This window comes from Schistocerca cancellata, chromosome 7 (genome assembly GCF_023864275.1).
Source record: "Schistocerca cancellata isolate TAMUIC-IGC-003103 chromosome 7, iqSchCanc2.1, whole genome shotgun sequence".
Taxonomy (NCBI): domain Eukaryota; kingdom Metazoa; phylum Arthropoda; class Insecta; order Orthoptera; family Acrididae; genus Schistocerca; species Schistocerca cancellata.
The window spans coordinates 613,323,858-613,344,623 of NC_064632.1; positions in this window are offsets into that span (position 1 = coordinate 613,323,858).

Here is a 20,766-nt window from a genome sequence, read left to right on the forward strand (position 1 = left end):
CTGTCGTTGCCATAGGATCGTTCCTCGATTAAGAAAGAGAAAGCATAGAACCTATAGTATTTCATAGCGACGCAATTTCTGTGGTAATTCGTCATTGTGAGGGATCGACGGATGCAATAAAGAAGGAATAGTGCATCCGACATGAGATACTCGCCTCTCAATGGGAGATCCTGTCGTTGCCATAGGATCGTTCCTCGATTTAGATAGAGAATTCATAGAACTTATAGTATTTCATTGCGACGCAATTTCGGTGTTAATTCGGCATTGTGAGGGATCGACGGATGCAATAAAGAAGCAATAGTGCATCCGACATGAGATACTCGCCTCCCAATACGAGATCCTGTCGTTGCCATAGAAATGCTCCTCGATTTAGCAAGAGAAGTCGTAGAACCTATAGTATTTCATAGGGACGCAATTTCTGTTTTAATTCGTCATTGTGAGGGATCGACGGATGCAATAAAGAAGGAATAGTGCATCCGAAATGAGATACTCGCCTCCCAATAGGAGATCCTGTCGTTGCCATAGAAACGCTCCTCGATTTAGAAAGAGAAGTCATAGAACCTATAGTATTTCATAGCGACGCAATTTCTGTGTTAATTCGTCATTGTGAGGGATCGACGGATGCAATAAAGAAAGAATAGTGCATCCGACATGAGATACTCGCCTCCCAATAGGAGATCCTGTCGTTGCCATAGAAACGCTCCTCGAAGTAGAAAGAGGAGCCATAGAACCTATAGTATTTCATAGCGACGCAATTTCTGTGTTAATTCATCATTGTGAGGGATCGACGGATGCAATAAAGAAGGAGTAGTGCATCCGACATGAGATACTCGCCTCCCAACAGGAGATCCTGTCGTTGCCATTGGATCGTTCCTCGATTTAGAAAGAGAAGGCATAGAACCTATAGTATTTCATAGCGACGCAATTTCGGTGTTAGTTCGGCATTGTGAGGGATAGACAGATGCATTAAATAAGGAATAGTGCATCCGACATGAGATACTCGCCTCCCAATAGGAGATCCTGTCGTTGCCATAGAAATGCTCCTCGATTTAGAAAGAGAATTCGTAGAACCTATAGTATTTCGTAGCGACGCAATTTCTGCGTTAATTCGTCATTGTGAGGGATCGACGGATGCAATAAAGAAGGAATAGTGCATCCGACATGAGATACTCGTCTCCCAATCGGAGATCCTGTCGTTGCCATAGAAACGCTCCGCGATTTAGAAAGAGAAGTCATAGAACCTATAGTATTTCATAGCGACGCAATTTCTGTGTTAATTCGTCATTGTGAGGGATCGACGGATGCAATAAAGAAGGAATAGTGCATCCGACATGAGATACTCGCCTCCCAATAGGAGATCCTGTCGTTGCCATAGAAACGCTCCTCGATTTAGAGAGAGAAGTCATAGAACCTATAGTATTTCATAGCGACGCAATCTCTGCGTTAATTCGTCATTGTGAGGGATCGACGGATGCAATAAAGAAGGAATAGTGCATCCGACATGAGATACTCGCCTCCCAATAGGAGTTTCTCTCGTTGCCATAGAAACGCCTCTCGATTTAGGAGAGAAGTCATAGATCCTATAGTATTTCATAGCGACGCAATTTCTTTGTTAATTCGAAATTGTGAGGGATCGACGGATGCAATAAAGAAGGAATAGTGCATCCGACATGAGAAACTCGCCTCCCAATAGGAGATCCTGTCGTTGCCATAGGATCGTTCCTCGATTTAGAAAGAGAAAGCATAGAACCTATATTATTTCATAGCGACGCAATTTCTTTGTTAATTCGTCATTGTGAGGGATTGACGGATGCAATAACGAAGGAATAGTGCATCCGACATGAGATACTCGCCTCCCAATAGGAGATCCTGTCATTGCCATAGAAACGATCATCGATTTAGAAAGAGAAGGCATAGAACCTATAGTATTTCATAGCGACGCAATTTGTGTGTCAATTCATCGTTGTGAGGGATCGACGGATGCAATAAAGAAGGAATAGTGCATCCGACATGAGATACTCGCCTCACAATAGGAGATCCTGTCGTTGCCATAGAAACACTCCTCGATTTAGAAAGAGAAGTCATAGGACCTATAGTATTTCATAGCGACGCAATTTCTGTGTTTATTCGTTATTGTGTGGGATCGACGGATGCAATAAAGAAGGAATAGTGTATCTGACATGAGATACCCGCCTCCCAATAGGAGATCCTGTCGTTGCCATAGAAACACTCCTCGATTTAAAAAGAAAAGTCATAGAACCTATAGTATTTCATAGCGACGCAATTTCTGTGTTAATTCGTCATTGTGAGGGATCGACGGATGCAATAAAGAAGGAATAGTGCTTCCGACATGAGGTACTCGCCTCCCATTAGCAGATCCTGTCGTTGCCATAGAAACGCTCCTCGATTGGAAAAGTGAAGTCATACAACCTATAGCATTTCCTAGCGACACAATTTCTGTGTTAATTCGTCATTGTGAGGGATCGACGGATGCAATAAAGAAGGAATAGTGCTTCCGACATGAGATACTCGCCTCCCAATACGAGATCCTGTCGTTGCCATAAAAATGCTCCTCGATTTAGCAAGAGAAGTCGTAGAACCTATAGTATTTCATAGGGACGCAATTTCTGTTTTAATTCGTCATTGTGAGGGATCGACGGATGCAATAAAGAAGGAATAGTGCATCCGACATGAGATACTCGCCTCCCAATAGGAGATTCTGTCGTTGCCATAGAAACACTCCTCGATTTAGAAAGAGAAGTCATAGAACCTATAGTATTTCATAGCGACGCAATTTCTGTGTTAATTCGTCATTGTGAGGGATCGACGGATGCAATAAAGAAGGAATAGTGCATCCGACATGAGATACTCGCCTCCCAATAGGAGATCCTGTCGTTGCCATAAAAACACTCCTCGATTTAGAAAGAGAAGTCATAGAACCTATAGTATTTTATAGCGACGAAATTTCGGTGTTAATTCGTCATTGTGAGGGATCGACGGATGCAATAAAGAAGGAATAGTGCATCGGATATGAGATACTCGCCTCCCATTAGGAGATCCTGTCGTTGCCATAGAAACGCTCCTCGATTTAGAAAGAGAAGTCATAGAAGCTATAGTATTTCATAGCGACGCAATATCTGTGTTAATTCGTCATTGTGAGGGATCGACGGATGCAATAAAGAAGGAATAGTGCATTCGACATGAGATACTCGCCTCTCAATTGGAGATCCTGTCGTTGCCATAGAGACGCTCCTTGACTTAGAAAGAGAAGTAATACAACCTACAGTATTTCATAGCGACGCAATTTCTGTGTTAATTCATCATTGTGATGGATCGACGGATGCAATAAAGAAGGAATAATGCATCCGACATGAGATACTCGCCTTCCAATAGAAGATCCTGTCGTTGCCATGGAAACGCTCCTCGATTTAGAAAGAGAAGTCATAGAACCTATAGTATTACATAGCGACGCAATTTCTGTGTTAATTCATCATTGTGAGGGATCGACGGATGCAATAAAGAAGGAATAGTGCATCCGACATGAGATACTCGACTCCCAATAGGAGATCCTGCCGTTGCCATAGAAACACTCCTCGATTTAAAAAGAGAAGTCATAAAACCTATAGTATTTCATAGCGACGCAATTTCTGTGTTAATTCGTCATTGTGAGGGATCGACGGATGCAATAAAGAAGGAATAGTGCATCCGACATGAGATACCCGCCTCCCAATAGGAGATCCTGTAGTTGCCATAGTAACACTCCTCGATTTAGAAAGAGAAGTCATAGAACCTATAGTATTTCATGTTGTTGTTGTTGTGGTCTTCAGTCCTGAGACTGGTTTGATGCGGCTCTCCATGCTACTCTATCCTGTGCAAGCTTCTTCATCTCCCAGTGTCTACTGCAACCTACATCCTTCTGAATCTGCTTAGTGTATTCATCTCTTGGTCTCCCTCTACGATTTTTACCCTCCACACTGCCCTCCAATGCTAAATTTGTGATCCCTTGATGCCTCAAAACATGTCCTACAAACCGATCCCTTCTTCTAGTCAAGTTGTGCCACAAACTTCTCTTCTCCCGAATCCTATTCAATACCTCCTCATTAGTTACGTGATCTACCCACCTTATCTTCAGCATTCTTCTGTAGCACCACATTTCGAAAGCTTCTATTCTCTTCTTGTCCAAACTAGTTATCGTCCATGTTTCACTTCCATACATGGCTACACTCCATACAAATACTTTCAGAAACGACTTCCTGACACTTAAATCTATACTCGATGTTAACAAATTCCTCTTCTTGAGAAACGCTTTCCTTGCCATTGCCAGTCTACATTTTATATCCTCTCTACTTCGACCATCATCGGTTATTTTACTCCCTAAATAGCAAAACTCCTTTACTACTTTAAGTGTCTCATTTCCTAATCTAATTCCCTCAGCATCACCCGACTTAATTTGACTACATTCCATTATCCTCGTTTTGCTTTTGTTGATGTTCATCTTATATCCTCCTTTCAAGACACTGTCCATTCCGTTCAACTGCTCTTCCAAGTCCTTTGCTGTCTCTGACAGAATTACAATATCATCGGCGAACCTCAAAGTTTTTACTTCTTCTCCATGAATTTTAATACCTACTCCGAGTTTTTCTTTTGTTTCCTTTACTGCTTGCTCAATATACAGATTGAATAACATCGGGGAGAGGCTACAACCCTGTCTTACTCCTTTCCCAACCACTGCTTCCCTTTCATGCCCCTCGACTCTTATAACTGCTATCTGGTTTCTGTACAAACCGTAAATAGCCTTTCGCTCCCTGTATTCTACCCCTGCCACCTTCAGAATTTGAAAGAGAGTATTCCAGTTAACATTGTCAAAAGCTTTCTCTAAGTCTACAAATGCTAGAAACGTAGGTTTGCCTTTTCTTAATCTTTCTTCTAAAATAAGTCGTAAGGTCAGTATTGCCTCACGTGTTCCAACATTTCTACGGAATCCAAACTGATCTTCCCCGAGGTCGGCTTCTACCAGTTTTTCCATTCGTCTGTAAAGAATTCGCGTTTCATAGCGGCGAAATTTCTGTGTTAATTCGTCATTGTGAGGGATCGACGGATGCAATAAAGAAGGAATAGTGCATCCGACATGAGATACTCGCCTCACAATAGGAGATCCTGTCGTTGCCATAGAAACACTCCTCGATTTAGAAAGAGAAGTCATAGAACCTATAGTATTTCATAGCGACGCAATTTCTGTGTTAATTCGTCATTGTGAGGGATCGACGGATGCAATAAAGAAGGAAAAGTGCTTCCGACATGAGATACTCGCCTCCCAATAGGAGATCCTGTCGTTGCCATAGGATCGTTCCTCGATTTAGAAAGAGAAAGCATAGCACCTATAGTACTTCATAGCGACGCAATTTCTTTGTTAATTCGTCATTGTGAGGGATTGACGGATGCAATAACGAAGGAATAGTGCATCCGACATGAGATACTCGCCTCCCAATTGGAGATCCTGTCGTTGCCATGGAAACGCTCCTCGATTTAGAAAGAGAAGTCATAGAACCTATGGTATTTCATAGCGACGCAATTTCTGTGTTAATTCATCATTGTGTGGGATCGACGGATGCAATAAAGAAGGAATAGTGCATCCGACATGTGATACTCCACTCCCAATAGGAGATCCTGTCGTTGCCATAGAAACGCTCCTCGATTTAGCAAGAGAAGTCGTAGAACCTATAGTATTTCATAGGGACGCAATTTCTGTTTTAATTCGTCATTGTGAGGGATCGACGGATGCAATAAAGAAGGAATAGTGCATCCGAAATGAGATGCTCACCTCCCAATAGGAGATCCTGTCGTTGCCATAGAAACGCTCCTCGATTTAGAAAGAGAAGTCATAGTACCTATAGTATTTCATAGCGACGCAATTTCTGTGTTAATTCGTCATTGTGAGGGATCGACGGATGCAATAAAGAAAGAATAATGCATCCGACATGAGATACTCGCCTTCCAATAGGAGATCCTGTCGTTGCCATAGAAATGCTCCTCGATGTAGAAAGAGGAGCCATAGAACCTATAGTATTTCATAGCGACGCAATTTCTGTGTTAATTCATCATTGTGAGGGATCGACGGATGCAATAAAGAAGGAGTAGTGCATCCGACATGAGATACTCGCCTCCCAACAGGAGATCCTGTCGTTGCCATTGGATCGTTCCTCGATTTAGAAAGAGAAGGCATAGAACCTATAGTATTTCATAGCGACGCAATTTCGGTGTTAGTTCGGCATTGTGAGGGATCGACGGATGCAATAAAGAAGGAATAGTGCATCCGACATGAGATACTCGCCTCCCAATAGGAGATCCTGTCGTTGCCATAGAAATGCTCCTCGATTTAGAAAGAGAATTCGTAGAACCTATAGTATTTCGTAGCGACGCAATCTCTGCGTTAATTCGTCATTGTGAGGGATCGACGGATGAAATAAAGAAGGAATAGTGCATCCGACATGAGATACTCGCCTCCCAATACGAGTTTCTCTCGTTGCCATAGAAACGTTCCTCGATTTAGAAGAGAAGTCATAGATCCTATAGTATTTCATAGCGACGCAATTTCTGTGTTAATTCGAAATTGTGAGGGATCGACGGATGCAATAAAGAAGGAATAGTGCATCCGACATGAGAAACTCGCCTCCCAATTGGAGATCCTGTCGTTGCCATAGGATCGTTCCTCGATTTAGAAAGAGAAGGCATATAGAACCTATATTATTTCATAGCGACGCAATTTCTTTGTTAATTCGTCATTGTGAGGGTTTGACGGATGCAATAACGAAGGAATAGTGCATCCGACATGAGATACTCGCCTCCCAATAGGAGATCCTGTCATTGCCATAGAAACGATCCTCGATTTAGAAAGAGAAGGCATAGAACATATAGTATTTCATAGCCACGCAATTTCTGTGTTAATTCATCATTGTGAGGGATCGACGGATGCAATAAAGAAGGAATAGTGCATCCGACATGAGATACTCGCCTCACAATAGGAGATCCTGTCGTTGCCATAGAAACACTACTCGATTTAGAAAGAGAAGTCATAGAACCTATAGTATTTCATAGCGACGCAATTTCTGTGTTAATTCGTCATTGTGTGGGATCGACGGATGCAATAAAGAAGGAATAGTGCATCTGACATGAGATACCCGCCTCCCAATAGGAGATCCTGTCGTTGCCATAGAAACACTCCTCGATTTAGAAAGAAAAGTCATAGAACCTATAGTATTTCATAGCGACGCAATTTCTGTGTTAATTCGTCATTGTGAGGGATCGACGGATGCAATAAAGAAGGAATAGTGCTTCCGACATGAGGTACTCGCCTCCCATTAGCAGATCCTGTCGTTGCCATAGAAACGCTCCTCGATTGGAAAAGTGAAGTCATACAACCTATAGCATTTCCTAGCGACACAATTTCTGTGTTAATTCGTCATTGTGAGGGATCGACGGATGCAATAAAGAAGGAATAGTGCTTCCGACATGAGATAGTCGTCTCCCAATAGGAGATCCTGTCGTTGCCATAGGATCGATCCTCGATTTAGAAAGAGAAAGCATAGAACCTATAGTATTTCATAGCGACTCGATTTCTGTGTTAATTCGTCATTGTGAGGGATCGACGGATGCAATAAAGAAGGAATAGTGCATCCGACATGAGATACTCGCCTCCCAATAGGAGATTCTGTCGTTGCCATAGAAACACTCCTCGATTTAGAAAGAGAAGTCATAGAACCTATAGTATTTCATAGCGACGCAATTTCTGTGTTAATTCGTCATTGTGAGGGATCGACGGATGCAATAAAGAAGGAATAGTGCATCCGACATGAGATACTCGCCTCCCAATAGGAGATCCTGTCGTTGCCATAAAAACACTCCTCGATTTAAAAAGAGAAGTCATAGAACCCATAGTATTTCATAGCGACGAAATTTCGGTGTTAATTCGTCATTGTGAGGGATCGACGGATGCAATAAAGAAGGAATAGTGCATCCGTCATGAGATACTTGCCTCCCAATAGGAGATCCTGTCGTTGCCATAGAAACGCTCCTCGATTTAGAAAGAGAAGTCATAGAAGCTATAGTATTTCATAGCGACGCAATATCTGTGTTAATTCGTCATTGTGAGGGATCGACGGATGCAATAAAGAAGGAATAGTGCATTCGACATGAGATACTCGCCTCTCAATTGGAGATCCTGTCGTTGCCATAGAGACGCTCCTTGACTTAGAAAGAGAAGTAATACAACCTACAGTATTTCATAGCGACGCAATTTCTGTGTTAATTCATCATTGTGATGGATCGACGGATGCAATAAAGAAGGAATAATGCATCCGACATGAGATACTCGCCTCCCAATAGAAGATCCTGTCGTTGCCATGGAAACGCTCCTCGATTTAGAAAGAGAAGTCATAGAACCTATAGTATTACATAGCGACGCAATTTCTGTGTTAATTCATCATTGTGAGGGATCGACGGATGCAATAAAGAAGGAATAGTGCATCCGACATGAGATACTCGACTCCCAATAGGAGATCCTGCCGTTGCCATAGAAACACTCCTCGATTTAAAAAGAGAAGTCATAGAACCTATAGTATTTCATAGCGACGCAATTTCTGTGTTAATTCGTCATTGTGAGGGATCGACGGATGCAATAAAGAAGGAATAGTGCATCCGACATGAGATACCCGCCTCCCAATAGGAGATCCTGTAGTTGCCATAGTAACACTCCTCGATTTAGAAAGAGAAGTCATAGAACCTATAGTATTTCATGTTGTTGTTGTTGTGGTCTTCAGTCCTGAGACAGGTTTGATGCGGCTCTCCATGCTACTCTATCCTGTGCAAGCTTCTTCATCTCCAAGTGACTACTGCAACCTACATCCTTCTGAATCTGCTTAGTGTATTCATCTCTTGGTCTCCCTCTACGATTTTTACCCTCCACACTGCCCTCCAATGCTAAATTTGTGATCCCTTGATGCCTCAAAACATGTCCTACAAACCGATCCCTTCTTCTAGTCAAGTTGTGCCACAAACTTCTCTTCTCCCGAATCCTATTCAGTACCTCCTCATTAGTTACGTGATCTACCCACCTTATCTTCAGCATTCTTCTTTAGCACCACATTTCGAAAGCTTCTATTCTCTTCTTGTCCAAACTAGTTATCGTCCATGTTTCACTTCCATACATGGCTACACTCCATACAAATACTTTCAGAAACGACTTCCTGACACTTAAATCTATACTCGATGTTAACAAATTCCTCTTCTTGAGAAACGCTTTCCTTGCCATTGCCAGTCTACATTTTATATCCTCTCTACTTCGACCATCATCGGTTATTTTACTCCCTGAATAGCAAAACTCCTTTACTACTTTAAGTGTCTCATTTCCTAATCTAATTCCCTCAGCATCACCCGACTTAATTTGACTACATTCCATTATCCTCGTTTTGCTTTTGTTGATGTTCATCTTATATCCTCCTTTCAAGACACTGTCCATTCCGTTCAACTGCTCTTCCAAGTCCTTTGCTGTCTCTGACAGAATTACAATATCATCGGCGAACCTCAAAGTTTTTACTTCTTCTCCATGAATTTTTTTACCTACTCCGAGTTTTTCTTTTGTTTCCTTTACTGCTTGCTCAATATACAGATTGAATAACATCGGGGAGAGGCTACAACCCTGTCTTACTCCTTTCCCAACCACTGCTTCCCTTTCATGCCCCTCGACTCTTATAACTGCTATCTGGTTTCTGTACAAACTGTAAATAGCCTTTCGCTCCCTGTATTTCACCCCTGCCACCTTCAGAATTTGAAAGAGAGTATTCCAGTTAACATTGTCAAAAGCTTTCTATAAGTCTACAAATGCTAGAAACGTAGGTTTGCCTTTTCTTAATCTTTCTTCTAAAATAAGTCGTAAGGTCAGTATTGCCTCACGTGTTCCAACATTTCTACGGAATCCAAACTGATCTTCCCCGAGGTCGGCTTCTACCAGTTTTTCCATTCGTCTGTAAAGAATTCGCGTTTCATAGCGGCGAAATTTCTGTGTGAGGGATCGACGGATGCAATAAAGAAGGAATAGTGCATCCGACATGAGATACTCGCCTCACAATAGGAGATCCTGTCGTTGCCATAGAAACACTCCTCGATTTAGAAAGAGAAGTCATAGAACCTATAGTATTTCATAGCGACGCAATTTCTGTGTTAATTCGTCATTGTGAGGGATCGACGGATGCAATAAAGAAGGAAAAGTGCTTCCGACATGAGATACTCGCCTCCCAATAGGAGATCCTGTCGTTGCCATAGGATCGTTCCTCGATTTAGAAAGAGAAAGCATAGAACCTATAGTATTTCATAGCGACGCAATTTCTTTGTTAATTCGTCATTGTGAGGGATTGACGGATGCAATAACGAAGGAATAGTGCATCCGACATGAGATACTCGCCTCCCAATTGGAGATCCTGTCGTTGCCATGGAAACGCTCCTCGATTTAGAAAGAGAAGTCATAGAACCTATGGTATTTCATAGCGACGCAATTTCTGTGTTAATTCGTAATTGTGAGGGATTGACGGATGCAATAAAGAAGGAATAGTGCATCCGACATGAGATACTCGTTTCCCAATAAGAGATCCAGTCGTTGTCATAGAAACGCACCTCGATTTAGAAAGAGATGTCATAGAACCTATAGTATTTCATAGCGAGGCAATTTCTGTGTTAATTCGTCATTGTGAGGGATCGACGGATGCAATAAAGAAGGAATAGTGCATCCGACATGAGATATTCGCCTCCCAATACGAGATCCTGTCGTTGCCATAGAAACACACCTCGATTTAGAAAGAGAAGTAATAGAACATATAGTATTTCATAGCGACGAAATTTCGGTGTTAATTCGTCATTGTGAGGGATCGACGGATGCAATAAAGAACGAATTGTGCTTCCGGCATGAGTTTTTCGCATCCCAATTGGAGATCCTGTCGTTGATATAGAAACGCTCCTCGATTTAGAAAGAGGAGTAATAGAACCTATAGTATTTCATAGCGACGCAATATCTGTGTTAATTCGTCATTGTGACGGATCGACGGATGCAATAAAGAAGGAATAGTGCATCCGACATGAGATACTTGCCTCCCAATAGGAGATCCTGTCGTTGCCATACAAACGCTCCTCGATTTAGAAATCGAAGTCATACAACCTATAGTATTTCATAGCGAAGCAATTTCTGTGTTAATTCGTCTTTGTGAGGGATCGACGGATGGAATAAAAAAGGAATACTGCATCCGACATGAGATACTTGCCTCCCAATAGGAGATCCTGTCGTTGCCATAGGATCGTACCACGTTTTAGAAAGAGAAGGCATAGAACCCATAGTATTTCATAGCGACGCAATTACTGAGTTAATTCGTCATTATGAGGGGCCGACGGATGCAATAAAGAAGGAATAGTGCATCCGAAATGAGATACTCGCCTCCAATAGGAGATCCTGTCGTTTCCATAGAAACGCTCCTCGATTTAGAAAGAGAAGTCATAGAATCTATAGCATTTCATAGCGACGCAATTTCTGTGTTAATTTGTCATTGTGAGGGATCGACGGATGCTATAAAGAAGGAATAGCGCATCCGACATGAGATACTCGCCTCCCAATAGGAGATCCTGTCGTTGCCATAGAAACGCTCCTCAATTCAGAAAGAGAAGTCGTAGAACCTATAGTATTTCATAGCGACGCAATTTCTGTGGTAATTCATCATAGTGAGGGATCGACGGATGCAATAAAGAAGGAATAGTGCATCCGACATGAGATACTCGCCTCCCAATAGGACATCCTGTAGTTGCCATAGGATCGTTCCTCGATTTAGAAAGAGAAATCATAGAACCTATAGTATTTCATAGCGACGCAATTCCTGTGGTAATTCGTCATTGTGAGGGATCGACGGATGCAATAAAGAAGCAATAGTGCATCCGACATGAGATACTCGCCTCCCAATACGAGATCCTGTCGTTGCCATGGAAATGCTCCTCGATTTAGAAAGAGAAGTCGTAGAACCTATAGTAATTCATAGCGACGCAATTTCTGTTTTAATTCGTCATTGTGAGGGATCGACGGATGCAATAAAGAAGGAATAGTGCATCCGAAATGAGATACTCGCCTCCCAATAGGAGCTCCTGTCGTTGCCATAGAAATGCTCCTCGATTTAGAAAGAGAAGGCATAGAGACTATAGTATTTCATAGCGACGCAATTTCTGTGTTAATTCGTCATTGTGAGGGATCGACGGATGCAATAAAGAAAGAATAGTGCATCCGACATGAGATACTCGCCTCCCAATAGGAGATCCTGTCGTTGCCATAGAAACGCTCCTCGATGTAGAAAGAGAAGTTATAGAACCTATAGTATTTCATAGCGACGCAATTTCTGTGTTAATTCGTCATTGTGAGGGATCGACGGATACAATAAAGAAGGAAAAGTGCTTCCGATATGAGATACCCGCCTCCCAATAGGAGATCCTGTCGTTGCCATAGGATCGTTCCTCGATTTATGAAGAGAAAGCATAGAAATTATAGTATTTTATAGCGACGCAATTTCTTTGTTAATTCGTCATTGTGAGGGATTGACGGATGCAATAACGAAGGAATAGTGCATCCGACATGAGTTACTCGCCTCCCACTTGGAGATCCTGTCGTTGTCATGGAAACGCTCCTCGATTTAGAAAGAGAAGTCATAGAACCTATGGTATTTCATAGCGACGCAATTTCTGTGTTAATTCATCATTGTGTGGGATCGACGGATGCAATAAAGAAGGAATAGTGCATCCGATATGTGATACTCGACTCCCAATAGGAGATCCTGTCGTTGACATAGAGGCGCACCTCGATTTAGAAATAGAAGTCGTAGAACCTATAGTATTTCATAGCGACGCAATTTCTGTGTTAATTCGTCATTGTGAGGGATCGAAGGATGCAATAAAGAAGGAATAGTGCATCCGACATGAGATACTCGTTTCCCAATAAGAGATCCTGTCGTTGCCATAGGAACGCTCCTCGATTTAGAAAGAGATGTCATAGAACCTATAGTATTTCATAGCGACGCAATTTCTGTGTTAATTCGTCATTGTGAGGGATCGACGGATGCAATAAAGAAGGAATAGTGCATCCGACATGAGATACTCGCCTCCCAATAGGAGATCCTGTCGTTGCCATAGAAACACTCCTCGATTTAGAAAGAGAAGTCATAGAACCTATAGTATTTCATAGCGACGAAATTTCGGTGTTAATTCGTCATTGTGAGGAATCGACGGATGCAATAAAGAAAGAATAGTGCATCCGTCATGAGATACTCGCCTCCCAATAGGAGATCCTGTTGTTTCCATAGAAACGCTCCTCGATTTAGAAAGAGAAGTCATAGAACCTATAGTATTTCATAGCGACGCAATATCTGTGTTAATTCGTCATTGTGAGGGATCGACGGATGCAATAGAGAAGGAATAGTGCATCCTACATGAGATAGTCGCCTCCCAATAGGAGATCCTGTCGTTGCCATGGAAACGCTCCTCGATTTAGAAAGAGAAGTCATAGAACCTATAGTATTTCATAGCGACGCAATTTCTGAGTTAATTCGTCATTGTGAGGGATTGACGGATGCAATAAAGAACGAATTGTGCTTCCGACATGAGTTATTCGCATCCCAATAGGAGATCCTGTCGTTGATATAGAAACGCTCCTCGATTTAGAAAGAGAAGTCATAGAACCTATAGTATTTCATAGCGACGCAATTTCTGTGTTAATTCGTCATTGTGAGGGATCGACGGATGCAATAAAGAAGGAATAGTGCATCCGACATGAGATACTTGCCTCCCAATAGGAGATATTGTCGTTGCCATAGGATCGTTCCTCGATTTAGAAAGAGAAAGCATAGAACCTATAGTATTTGATAGCGACTCAATTTCTGTGTTAATTCTTCATTGTGAGGGATCGGTGGGTGCAATAAAGAACGAATTGTTCATCCGACATGAGTTTTTCGCATCCCAATAGGTGATATTGTCGTTGCCATAGAAACGCTTTTCGATTTAGAATGAGAAGTCATAGAACCTATAGTATTTCATAGCGACGCAATATCTGTGTTAATTCGTCATTGTGAGGGATCGACGGATGCCATAAAGAAGGAATTGTGCATCCGACATGAGATACTCGCCTCCCAATAGGAGATCCTGTCGTTGCCATAGGAACGTTCCTCGATTTAGAAAGAGAAGTCATAAAACCTATTGTATTTCATAGCGACGCAATTTCTGTGTTAATTCGTCATTGTGGGGGGCCGACGGATGCAATAAAGAAGGAATAGTGCATCCGAAATGAGATACTCGACTCCAATAGGTGATCCTGTCGTTGCCATAGAAACGCTCCTCGATTTAGAAAGAGAAGTCATAGAATCTATATCATTTCATAGCGACGCAATTTCTGTGTTAATTTGTCATTGTGAGGGATCGACGGATGCTATAAAGAAGGAATAGTGCATCCGACATGAGATACTAGCCTCCCAATAGGAGATCCTGTCGTTGCCATAGAAACGCTCCTCGATGTAGAAAGAGAAGCCATAGAACCTATAGTATTTCATAGCGACGCAATTTCGGTGTCAGTTCGGCATTGTGAGGGATCGACGGTTGCAATAAAGAAGGAATAGTGCATTCGACATGAGGTACTCGCCTCTCAATTGGAGATCCTGTCGTTGCCATAGGATCGTTCCTCGATTTAGAGAGAGAAGTCATAGAACCTATAGTATTTCATAGCGACGCAATTTCTGTGTTAATTCGTCATTGTGAGGGATCGACGGATGCAATAAAGAAGGAATAGTGCATCCGACATGAGATACCCGCCTCCCAATAGGAGATCCTGTCGTTGACATAGTAACACTCCTCGATTTAGAAAGAGAAGTCATAGAACCTATAGTATTTCATAGCGACGAAATTTCTGTGTTAATTCGTCATTGTGAGGGATCGACGGATGCAATAAAGAAGGAATAGTGCATCCGACATGAGATACCCGCCTCACAATAGGAGATCCTGTCGTTGCCATAGAAACACTCCTCGACTTAGAAAGAGAAGTTATAGAACCCATAGTATTTCATAGCGACGCTATTTCTGTGTTAATTCGTCATTGTGAGGGATCGACGGATGCAATAAAGAAGGAAAAGTGCTTCCGATATGAGATACCCGCCTCCCAATAGGAGATCCTGTCGTTGCCATAGGATCGTTCCTCGATTTATAAAGAGAAAGCATAGAAATTATAGTATTTTATAGCGACGCAATTTCTTTGTTAATTCGTCATTGTGAGGGATTGACGGATGCAATAACGAAGGAATAGTTCATCCGACATGAGTTACTCGCCTCCCAATTGGAGATCCTGTCGTTGCCATGGAAACGCTCCTCGATTTAGAAAGAGAAGTCATAGAACCTATGGTATTTCATAGCGACGCAATTTCTGTGTTAATTCATCATTGTGTGGGATCGACGGATGCAATAAAGAAGGAATAGTGCATCCGATATGTGATACTCGACTCCCAATAGGAGATCCTGTCGTTGCCATAGAAGCGCACCTCGATTTAGAAATAGAAGTCGTAGAACCTATAGTATTTCATAGCGACGCAATTTCTGGGTTAATTCGTCATTGTGAGGGATCGAAGGATGCAATAAAGAAGGAATAGTGCATCCGTCATGAGATACTCGCCTCCCAATAGGAGATCCTGTTGTTTCCATAGAAACGCTCCTCGATTTAGAAAGAGAAGTCATAGAACCTATAGTATTTCATAGCGACGCAATATCTGTGTTAATTCGTCATTGTGATGGATCGACGGATGCAATAGAGAAGGAATAGTGCATCCTACATGAGATAGTCGCCTCCCAATAGGAGATCCTGTCGTTGCCATGGAAACGCTCCTCGATTTAGAAAGAGAAGTCATAGAACCTATAGTATTTCATAGCGACGCAATTTCTGAGTTAATTCGTCATTGTGAGGGATTGACGGATGCAATAAAGAACGAATTGTGCTTCCGACATGAGTTATTCGCATCCCAATAGGAGATCCTGTCGTTGATATAGAAACGCTCCTCGATTTAGAAAGAGAAGTCATAGAACCTATAGTATTTCATAGCGACGCAATTTCTGTGTTAATTCGTCATTGTGAGGGATCGACGGATGCAATAAAGAAGGAATAGTGCATCCGACATGAGATACTTGCCTCCCAATAGGAGATATTGTCGTTGCCATAGGATCGTTCCTCGATTTAGAAAGAGAAAGCATAGAACCTATAGTATTTGATAGCGACTCAATTTCTGTGTTAATTCTTCATTGTGAGGGATCGACGGGTGCAATAAAGAACGAATTGTGCATCCGACATGAGTTTTTCGCATCCCAATAGGTGATATTGTCGTTGCCATAGAAACGCTTTTCGATTTAGAATGAGAAGTCATAGAACCTATAGTATTTCATAGCGACGCAATATCTGTGTTAATTCGTCATTGTGAGGGATCGACGGATGCCATAAAGAAGGAATTGTGCATCCGACATGAGATACTCGCCTCCCAATAGGAGATCCTGTCGTTGCCATAGAAACGTTCCTCGATTTAGAAAGAGAAGTCATAAAACCTATTGTATTTCATAGCGACGCTATTTCTGTGTTAATTCGTCATTGTGGGGGGCCGACGGATGCAATAAAGAAGGAATAGTGCATCCGAAATGAGATACTCGACTCCAATAGGTGATCCTGTCGTTGCCATAGAAACGCTCCTCGATTTAGAAAGAGAAGTCATAGAATCTATATCATTTCATAGCGACGCAATTTCTGTGTTAATTTGTCATTGTGAGGGATCGACGGATGCTATAAAGAAGGAATAGTGCATCCGACATGAGATACTAGCCTCCCAATAGGAGATCCTGTCGTTGCCATAGAAACGCTCCTCGATGTAGAAAGAGAAGCCATAGAACCTATAGTATTTCATAGCGACGCAATTTCGGTGTCAGTTCGGCATTGTGAGGGATCGACGGTTGCAATAAAGAAGGAATAGTGCATTCGACATGAGGTACTCGCCTCTCAATTGGAGATCCTGTCGTTGCCATAGGATCGTTCCTCGATTTAGAGAGAGAAGTCATAGAACCTATAGTATTTCATAGCGACGCAATTTCTGTGTTAATTCGTCATTGTGAGGGATCGACGGATGCAATAAAGAAGGAATAGTGCATCCGACATGAGATACCCGCCTCCCAATAGGAGATCCTGTCGTTGACATAGTAACACTCCTCGATTTAGAAAGAGAAGTCATAGAACCTATAGTATTTCATAGCGACGAAATTTCTGTGTTAATTCGTCATTGTGAGCGATCGACGGATGCAATAAAGAAGGAATAGTGCATTCGACATGAGATACCCGCCTCACAATAGGAGATCCTGTCGTTGCCATAGAAACACTCCTCGACTTAGAAAGAGAAGTTATAGAACCTATAGTATTTCATAGCGACGCTATTTCTGTGTTAATTCGTCATTGTGAGGGATCGACGGATGCAATAAAGAAGGAAAAGTGCTTCCGATATGAGATACCCGCCTCCCAATAGGAGATCCTGTCGTTGCCATAGGATCGTTCCTCGATTTATAAAGAGAAAGCATAGAAATTATAGTATTTTATAGCGACGCAATTTCTTTGTTAATTCGTCATTGTGAGGGATTGACGGATGCAATAACGAAGGAATAGTTCATCCGACATGAGTTACTCGCCTCCCAATTGGAGATCCTGTCGTTGCCATGGAAACGCTCCTCGATTTAGAAAGAGAAGTCATAGAACCTATGGTATTTCATAGCGACGCAATTTCTGTGTTAATTCATCATTGTGTGGGATCGACGGATGCAATAAAGAAGGAATAGTGCATCCGATATGTGATACTCGACTCCCAATAGGAGATCCTGTCGTTGCCATAGAAGCGCACCTCGATTTAGAAATAGAAGTCGTAGAACCTATAGTATTTCATAGCGACGCAATTTCTGGGTTAATTCGTCATTGTGAGGGATCGAAGGATGCAATAAAGAAGGAATAGTGCATCCGTCATGAGATACTCGCCTCCCAATAGGAGATCCTGTTGTTTCCATAGAAACGCTCTTCGATTTAGAAAGAGAAGTCATAGAACCTATAGTATTTCATAGCGACACAATATCTGTGTTAATTCGTCATTGTGAGGGATCGACGGATGCAATAGAGAAGGAATAGTGCATCCTACATGAGATACTCGCCTCCCAATAGGAGATCCTGTCGTTGCCATGGAAACGCTCCTCGATTTAGAAAGAGAAGTCATAGAACCTATAGTATTTCATAGCGACGCAATTTCTGAGTTAATTCGTCATTGTGAGGGATTGACGGATGCAATAATGAACGAATTGTGCTTCCGACATGAGTTATTCGCATCCCAATAGGAGATCCTGTCGTTGATATAGAAACGCTCCTCGATTTAGAAAGAGAAGTCATAGAACCTATAGTATTTCATAGCGACGCAATACCTGTGTTAATTCGTCATTGTGAGGGATCGACGGATGCAATAAAGAAGGAATAGTGCATCCGACATGAGATACTTGCCTCCCAATAGGAGATATTGTCGTTGCCATAGGATCGTTCCTCGATTTAGAAAGAGAAAGCATAGAACCTATAGTATTTGATAGCGACGCAATTTCTGTGTTAATTCATCATTGTGTGGGATCGACGGATGCAATAAAGAAGGAATAGTGCATCCGATATGTGATACTCGACTCCAATAGGTGATCCTGTCGTTGCCATAGAAACGCTCCTCGATTTAGAAAGAAAAGTCGTAGAACCTGTAGTATTTCATAGCGACGCAATTTCTGTGTTAATTCGTCATTGTGAGGGATTGACGGAAGCAATAAAGAAGGAATAGTGCATCCGACATGAGATACTCGTTTCCCAATAAGAGATCCAGTCGTTGTCATAGAAACGCTCCTCGATTTAGAAAGAGATGTCATAGAACCTATAGTATTTCATAGCGAGGCAATTTCTGTGTTAATTCGTCATTGTGAGGGATCGACGGATGCAATAAAGAAGGAATAGTGCATCCGACATGAGATATTCGCCTCCCAATACGAGATCCTGTCGTTGCCATAGAAACACACCTCGATTTAGAAAGAGAAGTCATAGAACATATAGTATTTCATAGCGACGAAATTTCGGTGTTAATTCGTCATTGTGAGGGATCGACGGATGCAATAAAGAACGAATTGTGCTTCCGGCATGAGTTTTTCGCATCCCAATTGGAGATCCTGTCGTTGATATAGAAACGCTCCTCGATTTAGAAAGAGGAGTAATAGAACCTATAGTATTTCATAGCGACGCAATATCTGTGTTAATTCGTCATTGTGACGGATCGACGGATGCAATAAAGAAGGAATAGTGCATCCGACATGAGATACTTGCCTCCCAATAGGAGATCCTGTCGTTGCCATACAAACGCTCCTCGATTTAGAAATCGAAGTCATACAACCTATAGTATTTCATAGCGAAGCAATTTCTGTGTTAATTCGTCATTGTGAGGGATCGACGGATGGAATAAAAAAGGAATACTGCATCCGACATGAGATACTCGTCTCCCAATAGGAGATCCTGTCGTTGCCATAGGATCGTACCTCGTTTTAGAAAGAGAAGGCATAGAACCCATAGTATTTCATAGCGACGCAATTACTGAGTTAATTCGTCATTGTGAGGGATCGACGGATGCAATAAAGAAGGAATAGTGCATCCGTCATGAGATACTCGCCTCCCAATTGGAGATCCTGTCGTTGCCATAGAAACGCTCCTCGATGTATAAAGAGAAGCCATAGAACCTATAGTATATCATAGCGACGCAATTTCTGTGTTAATTCGTCATTGTGAGGCATAGACGGATGCAATAAAGAAGGAATAGTGCATCCGACATGAGATACTCGCCTCCCAATATTAGATCGTGTCGTTGCCATAGGATCGTTCTTCGATTTAGATAGAGAAGGCATAGAACTTATAGTATTTCATTGCGACGCAATTTCGGTGTTATTCGGCATTGTGAGGGATCGACGGATGCAATAAAGAAGCAATAGTGCATCCGACATGAGATACTCGCCTTTCAATACGAGATTCTGTCGTTGCCATAGAAATGCTCCTCGATTTAGAAAGAGAAGTCGTAGAACCTATAGTATTTCATAGCGACGCAATTTCTGTTTTAATTCGTCATTGTGAGGGATCGACGGATGTAATAAAAAAGGAATAGTGCATCCGAAATGAGATACTCGCCTCCCAATGGGAGATCCTGTCGTTGCCATAGAAACCCTCCTCGATTTAGAAAGAGAAGTCATAGAACCTATAGTATTTCATAGCGACGCAATTTCTGTGTTAATTCGTCATTGTGAGGGATCGACGGATGCAATAAAGAAAGAATAGTGCATCCGACATGAGATACTCGCCTCCCAATAGGAGATCCTGTCGTTGCCATAGAAACGCTCCTCGATGTAGAAAGAGAAGCCATAGAACCTATAGTATTTCATAGCGACGCAATTTCTGTGTTAATTCATCATTGTGAAGGATCGACGGATGCAATAAAGAAGGAGTAGTGCATCCGACATGAGATACTCGCCTCCCAACAGGAGATCCTGTCGTTGCCATAGGATCGTTCCTCGATTTAGAAAGAGAAGGCATAGAACCTATACTATTTCATAGCGACGCAATTTCGGTGTTAGTTCCGCATTGTG